We start from the raw sequence: 8,151 nt of genomic DNA, 5'->3' as shown, positions 1-8,151 counted from the left end.
ATTTGTTTAACACTTGTTTGGTTTCTACATGATTCCATATGTGTTATTTAATAGTTTTGATGTCTTCACTATTATTTTAAAATATAGAAAATAATACAAATTAAGAAAAACCCTTGAATGAGTAGGTGTGTCCAAACTTTTGACTGGTACTGTGTATATATAGTAATATCTTATGTATGTGTAATTACTTGCTACATTATATTCAGTTGTGTAAAGTACTTGAAAAAGTGCAGTGAAAAGGTATTTGCCCCTTTTACATTTGTTCTATTTTTCTATATTGAATGTTATCAGATGTTGTACCAAAACCTAATATTAGATAAAGGGAACCTTTACAAATAACAAAAACATATAGAGTTGAAGTTGGAAGTTTACATACACTTAGTTTGGGCTCCTTAAAATCTTGTTTTTCAACCATTCCACAAATTTCTTGTTAACAAACTATAGTTTTGGCATGTCGGTTAGGACATCTACTTTGTGCATGACACAAGTCATTTTTCCAACAATTGTTTACAGACAGATTATTTAACTTATAATTCACTCTATCACAATTCCAGTGGGTCATAAGTTTACATACACTAAGATAACTGTGCCTTAAAACAGCTTGGAAAATTCCAGAAAATGATGTCATGGCTTTAGAAGCTTCTGATGGGCTAATTGACATAATTTGAGTCAATTGGAGGTGTCTCGTTTCCTAGAGATGAACGTACTTTGGTGCGAAAAGTGAAAATCAATCCCAGAACAACAACAAAGGACCTTGTGATGATGCTGGAGGAAACAGGTTCAAAATGATCTATATCCACAGTAAAACGAGTCGTATATCGACATAACCTGAAAGGCCGCTCAGCAAGGAAGCAACTGCTCCAAAACCGCCATAAAAAAAGCCAGACTACGGTTTGCAACTGCACAACAAAAATAGAACTGTTTGGCCATAATGACCATCGTTATGTTTGGAGGAAAAAGGGGGATGCTTGCAAGCCGAAGAACACCATCCCACCCGTGAAGCACGGGGGTGGCAGCATCATGTTGTGGGGGTGCTTTGCTGTAAGAGGGACTGGTGCACTTCACAAAATAGATGGCATCATGAGGATGGACAATTATGTGGATATATTGAAGCAACATCTCAAGACATCAGTCAGGAAGTTAAAGCTTGGTCGCAAATGGGTCTTCCAAATGGACAATGACCCCAAGCATACTTCCAAAGTTGTGGAAAAATGTGGCTTAAGGACAACAAAGTAAAGGTATTGGAGTGGCCATCACAAAGCTCTGACCTCAATCCTATAGAAAATTTGTGGGCAGAACTGAAAAAGTGTGTGCGAGCAAGGAGGCCTACAACCCTGACTCAGTTACACCAGCTCTGTCAGGAGGAATGGGCCAAAATTCACCCAACTTATTGTGGGCAGCTTGTTGAAGGCTACCCAAAATGTTTGACCCAAGTTAAACAATTTAAAGGCAATGCTACTAAGTACCACTGGGAATGTGATGAAAGAATAAAAGCTGAAATAAATCATTCTCTCTACTATTATTCTGACATTTCACATTCTTAAAACAAAGTGGTGATTTTAACAGACCTAAGACAGGGAATTTTTACTTGGATTAAATCTCAGGAATTGTGAAAAACTGAGTTTAAATGTATTTGGCTAAAGTGTATGTAAACTTCCGACTTCAACTGTATATACTTATTTTATTTATTTAATTAACAAAGTTATGCAACAACCAGTTCCCCCGTGTGAAAAAGTAATTGCCCTCTTACACTCAATAACTGGTTGTTGTGCCACCTTTAGCTGCAATGACTGCAACCAAATGCTTCCTGTAGTTGTTGATCAGTCTCTCAAATCGTTGTGGAGGAATGCAGAACTGCTTTAACTCAAAGACATTTGTGGGTTTTAAAGCATGAACTGCTCGTTTCCAGTCCTGTCACAACATTTCAATTGGGATTAGGTCTGGACTTTGAATCGACCATTCTAAAACTTAATATTTGTTTCTTTTTAACCATTTTCATGTAGACTTGATTGTGTGTTTTGGATCATTGTCTTACTGCCTGACCCAGCTGTGCTTCAGCTCACAGACAGATGGCGTGACATTCTCCTGTAGAATTCTCTGATACAGAGCAGAATTCATGGTTCCTTCTATTAAGACAAGTCCTCTGGGTCCTGAGGCAGCAAAGCATCCCCAAACCATCACACTACCACCACCATGCTTGACCGTTGGTATGATGTTCTTACTGTGAAAGGCAGTGTTTGGTTTTTGTCAGACATAATGGGACCCATCTCATCCAAAAAGTTGATTCAAGTTTGCCAGAAAATAACATGGAAGCACCTGAATGATCATCAAGACTCCTGGAAGAATGTTCTATGGACGGATGAGTCAAAAGTTTAACTGTTTTGACGACATGGGTCCCATTATGCCTGGCGAAAACCAAATACTGCATTTCACAGTAAGAACCTTATACCAACGGTCAAGCATGGTGGTGGTAGTGTGATGGTTTGGGGATGCTTTGCCCCCCCATCTATCTTCAGAGCTCGTGCTGTTAGGTGACCTAAACTGGGACATGCTTAACACCCTGGCCATCCTACAATCTAAGCTTGATGCCCTCAATCTCACACAAATTATCATGGAACCTACCAGGTACAACCCCAAATCCGTAAACATGGGCACCCTCATAGATATCATCCTAACCAACCTGCCCTCCAAATACACCTCTGCTGTCTTCAACCAGGATCTCAGCGATCACTGCCTCATTGCCTGCACCTGAAATGGGTCTGCGGTCAAACGACCACCCCTCATCTCTGTCAAACGCTCCCTAAAACACTTCAGCGAGCAGGCCTGTCTAATCGACCTGGAAGGATATTGACCTCATTCCATCAGTAAAGGATGCCTTGGTTATTCTTTAAATGTGCTTTCCTCACCATCTCCAATAAACATGCCCCATTAAAAAAAAATGGAAACAGGAACAGATATAGCCCTTGGTTCACTCCAGACCTGACTGCCCTTGACCAGCACAAAACATCCTGTGGCGTACTGCATTAGCATCGAATAGCCCCCGCAATATGCAACTTTTCAGGGAAGTTAGGAACCAATGTACACAGGCAGTTAGGTAAGGAAAGGCTAGCTTTATCAAACAGAAATTTGCATCCTGTAGCACAAACTCCAAAAAGTTCTGTGACACTGTAAAGTCCATGGAAAATAAGAGCACCTCCTCCCAGCTGCCCACTGCACTGAGGCTAGGAAACACTGTCACCCCCGATAAATCCGCGATAATTGAGAATTTCAATAAGCATTCTCTTCGGCTGGCCATGCTTTCCACCTGGCTACCTCTACCCCGGTCAACAGCCCTGTACACCCCACAGCAACTTGCCCAAGCCTCCCCCATTTCTCCTTCACTGAAATCCAGATAGCTGATGTTCTGAAAGAGCTGCAAAATCTGGACACCTACAAATCAGCCGGGCTAGACGATCTGGACCCTCTCTTTCTAAAATTATTTGTTGAAATTGTTGCAAACCCTATTTCTAGCCTGTTCAACCTCTCTTTCTGAGATCCCCAAAGATTGGAAAGCTGCCACAATCATCCCCTTTTCAAAGGGGGAGACACTCTAGACCCAAACTGCTACAGACCTATATCTATCCTATATCTATCCTAATAAAGCTTCGAAAGCCAAGTTAACAAACAGATCACCGACCATTTCGAATCCCACCGTATTTTCTCCGCTATGCAATCTGGTTTCCGAGTTGGCCATCGGTGCCCCTCAGCCATACTCAAGGTCCTAAACGATTTCATAACCGCCATTGATAAGAGACAATACTGTGCAGCTGTATTCATCGACCTGGCCAAGGCTTTCGACTCTGTCAATCACCACAATCTTTTTTAAATAAAAAAATTACCCCCCTTTTTCTCCCCAATTTCATGGCATCCAATTGTTAATATCTTGTCTCATTGCTACAACTCAAATCAAATAAAATAAAAATTTATTTATATAGCCCTTCGTACATCAGCTGATATCTCAAAGTGCTGTACAGAAACCCAGCCTAAAACCCCAAACAGCAAGCAATGCAGGTGTAGAAGCACGGTGGCTAGGAAAAACTCCCTAGAAAGGCCAAAACCTAGGAAGAAACCTAGAGATGAACCAGGCTATGTGGGGTGGCCAGTCCTCTTCTGGCTGTGCCGGGTGGAGATTATAACAGAACATGGCCAAGATGTTCAAATGTTCATAAATGACCAGCATGGTCGAATAATAATAAGGCAGAACAGTTGAAACTGGAGCAGCAGCACGGTCAGGTGGACTGGGGACAGCAAGGAGTCATCATGTCAGGTAGTCCTGGGGCATGGTCCTAGGGCTCAGGTCAGTTGAAACTGGAGCAGCAGCACGGCCAGGTGGACTGGGGACAGCAAGGAGTCATCATGTCAGGTAGTCCTGGGGCATGGTCCTAGGGCTCAGGTCCTCCGAGAGAGAGAAAGAAAGAGAGAAGGAGAGAATTAGAAAACGCACACTTAGATTCACACAGGACACCGAATAGGACAGGAGAAGTACTCCAGATATAACAAACTGACCCCAGCCCCCCGACACATAAACTACTGCAGCATAAATACTGGAGGCTGAGACAGGAGGGGTCAGGAGACACTGTGGCCCCATCCGAGGACACCCCCGGACAGGGCCAAACAGGAAGGATATAACCCCACCCACTTTGCCAAAGCACAGCCCCCACACCACTAGAGGGATATCTTCAACCACCAACTTACCATCCTGAGACAAGGCTGAGTATAGCCCACAAAGACCTCCGCCACACACAACCCAGACAGGATGACCACATCAGTGAATCAACCCACTCAGGTGACGCACCCCCTCCAGGGACGGCATGAGAGAGCCCCAGTAAGCCAGTGACTCAGCCCCTGTAATAGGGTTAGAGGCAGAGAATCCCAGTGGAAAGAGGGGAACCGGCCAGGCAGAGACAGCAAGGGCTCCAGAGCCTTTCCGTTCACCTTCCCACTCCTGGGCCAGACTACACTCAATCATATGACCCACTGAAGAGATGAGTCTTCAGTAAAGACTTAAAGGTTGAGACCGAGTTTGCGTCTCTGACATGGGTACAACTCCCATACAGGCTCGGGAGAGACAAAGGTCGAGAGCCATGCGTCCTCCGAAACACAACCCAACCAGGCCGCACTGCTTCGTAACACAGCACGCATCCAACCTGGAAGCCAGCCGCACCAATGTGTCGGAGGAAACACTGTGCACCTAGCGACCTGGCCAGCGTGCACTGCGCCCGGCCCGCCACAGGAGTCGCTGGTGTGCGATGAGACAAGGATATCCCTACCGGCCAAGCTCTCTCTAACCCAGACGACGCTAGGCCAATTGTGCGTAGCCCCAATGACCTCCCGGTCGCGGCCGGCTGCGACAGAGCTTGAGCTCGAACCCAGAGTCTCTGATGGCACACCCAGGAGGCCCCCAATCACCACATTCTTATCGGCAGACTCAACAGCCTCGGTTTTTCAAATGACTGCCTATCCTGGTTCACAAACTACTTCGCAGACAGATTTCAGTGTGTCAAATTGGAGGGCTTGTTGTCCGGACCTCTGGCAGTCTCTATGGGGATGCCACAGGGTTCAATCTTCGGGCCGAAGATTCTTCAAAGTAGCCACCCTTTGCCTTGATGACAGCTTTGCACACTTGGCATTCTCTCAACCAGCTTCAAATTCCCACATATGCTGAGACCTTGTTGGCTGCTTTTCCTTCACTCTACGGTCCAATTCATCCCAAACCATCTCAATTTGGTTGGAGTCGGGTGATTGTGATTGTGGAGGCCAGGTCATCTGATGCAGCACCATCCCTCTCCTTCTTGGTCAAATAGCCCTTACACAGCCTAGATGTGTGTTTTGGGTTATTGTCCTGTTGAAAAACAAATAACAGTCCCACTAAGCGCAAACCAGAGGGGATGGTGTATGGCTGCAGAATGCTGTGATAGCCATGCTGGTTAAGTGTGCCTTGAATTCTAAATAAATCACTGACAGTGTCACCAGCAAAGCACCCCCACACCATCACACCTCCTCCATGCTTCACGATGGGAACCACACATGCGGAGATCATCCGCTCACCTACTCTGTGTCTCACAAAGACACGGCGGTTGGAATAAAACATCTCAAATTTGGACTCATCAGACCAAAGAACAGATTTCCACCGATCTAATGTCCGTTGCTCATGTTTCTTGGCCCAAGCAAGTCTCTTCTTATTATTGGTGTCCTTTAGTAGTGGTTTCTTTGCATCAATTTGACCATGAAGGCCTGATTCACATAGTCTCCTCTGAACAGTTGATGTTGAGATGTGTCTGTTACTTGAACTCTGTGAAGAATTTATTTGGGCTGCAATTTCTGAGGCTGGTAACTCTAATGAACTTATCCTCTGCAGCAGAGTTAACTCTGGGTCTTCCTTTCCTGTGGCAGTCCTCATGAGAGCCAGTTTCATCATAGTGCTTGATGGTTTTTGCGACTGCACCTGAAGAAACTTTCAAAGTTCTTGAAATGTTTCGGATTGACCTTCCTTCATGTCTTAAAGTAATGATCGACTGTCATTTCTCTTTGCTTATTTGAGCGGTTCTTGCCATAATATGGACTTTGTATTTTTTCAAATAGGGCTACCTTCTGTATACCACCCTTACCTTGTCACAGCACAACGGATTGGCTCAAATGCATTAGAAGGAAATAAATTCCACTAAATAACTTTTAACAAGGCACACCTGTTAATTGAAATGCATTCCAGGCGACTACCTCATGAAGCTGGTTGAGAGAATGGTAAGAGTGTGCAAAGCTGTTTTCAAGACATAGGGTGGCTACTTTGAAAATATATATAAAATATATTTTGATTTGTTCAACACTTTCTTGGTTACTACATGATTCCATGTGTTATTTCATAGTTTTGATGTCTTCAGTATTATTCTACAATGTAGAATTGTTTTTAAAAAGAAAAAACCTGGAATGAGTAGATGTATCCAAACTTTTGACTGGTACTGTATGTGAACTTAATAGTATGTGAATCTGTCACATTCGTCTCTTCTAGTCCGTCTGGCTGTCTGGGCCTCAATGCCAAGAACAAGACAGATTTCTCTTTATCCTCCAGAGGATTAAATTGCTAATTTTAATAATCATTTTGGTCTGTAAAATAGTCAATTTAATAAAAAGATTACATTATCTTGACAGTGGGTTTATGGAGTTGTGTACAGTTCATGGCGTCAGGTCTAATAGTAGGCATACTTACGAGTAATTTGACAATGAGAATTGATAGTCTCAAATATTTTACGGCATAGTGAAGAGATTCAGGATGTGGAGATACTAGCGTTTGGACTTTGGACTCATATTTTCCCCACTAGATGGCAACACTAGACCAGTTCAATATCCAGTAACTATCGTTCTGTGACTGATTATTTTTCTATGATTTTGAGCCTAGTCATTTTATGAAATGTCATGGAAAACATTGTCTGTGGACACTCAAATTCTTCCCACTGAAAGTTCTTCTTCCTCCATACTAATTCACCAGGGAAGTAAGGGAATTCCATAGGAAGAAAAATGGTTGCACTCCCCTCTACAGGGCAATTTTCATAAAGGAACTAGATAAATACATGGTAATAGACTCATGCGTTGCTTTCCCTCCCACGTCTATGCATTTCTTTCGATTAGAGCAGAGGGCATAGACTGAAATTCAGAAAACCTGGAAGTTAAAATGTAATTGGTAAGAAAAAGCAGTGGTGGAAAAAGTACTCAATTGTCATACTTGAGTAAAAATACTTTAACAGAAAATAATTCAAGTAAAAGTCACCCAGTAAAATACTACTTGAGTAAAAGTCTAAAAGTATTTGGTTTTAAATATACTTAAGTATCAAAAGTAAAAAGTATAAATAATTTAAACTTCTTTATATTAAGCCAACTAGACAGCACCCTTTTCTTGTTTTTTAAATTTACGGATAGCCAGAGGCACACTCCAACACCCAGACATAATTTACAAACTAAACATGTGTTTTTAGTGAGTCCGCCATATCACAGGCAGTAGGGATGACCAGAGATGTTCTCCTGATAAGAGTGTGAATTAGACAATTTTCCTGTCCTGCTAAGCATTCAAAATGTAACAAGTGCTTTTAGGGAAAATGTATGGAGTAAAAATGGTATGAT

Source organism: Oncorhynchus clarkii, chromosome 20, assembly GCF_045791955.1.
Source record: "Oncorhynchus clarkii lewisi isolate Uvic-CL-2024 chromosome 20, UVic_Ocla_1.0, whole genome shotgun sequence".
Taxonomy (NCBI): domain Eukaryota; kingdom Metazoa; phylum Chordata; class Actinopteri; order Salmoniformes; family Salmonidae; genus Oncorhynchus; species Oncorhynchus clarkii.
The sequence above is the reverse complement of the archived record's forward strand: the minus strand, read 5'-3'. Positions refer to the sequence as shown.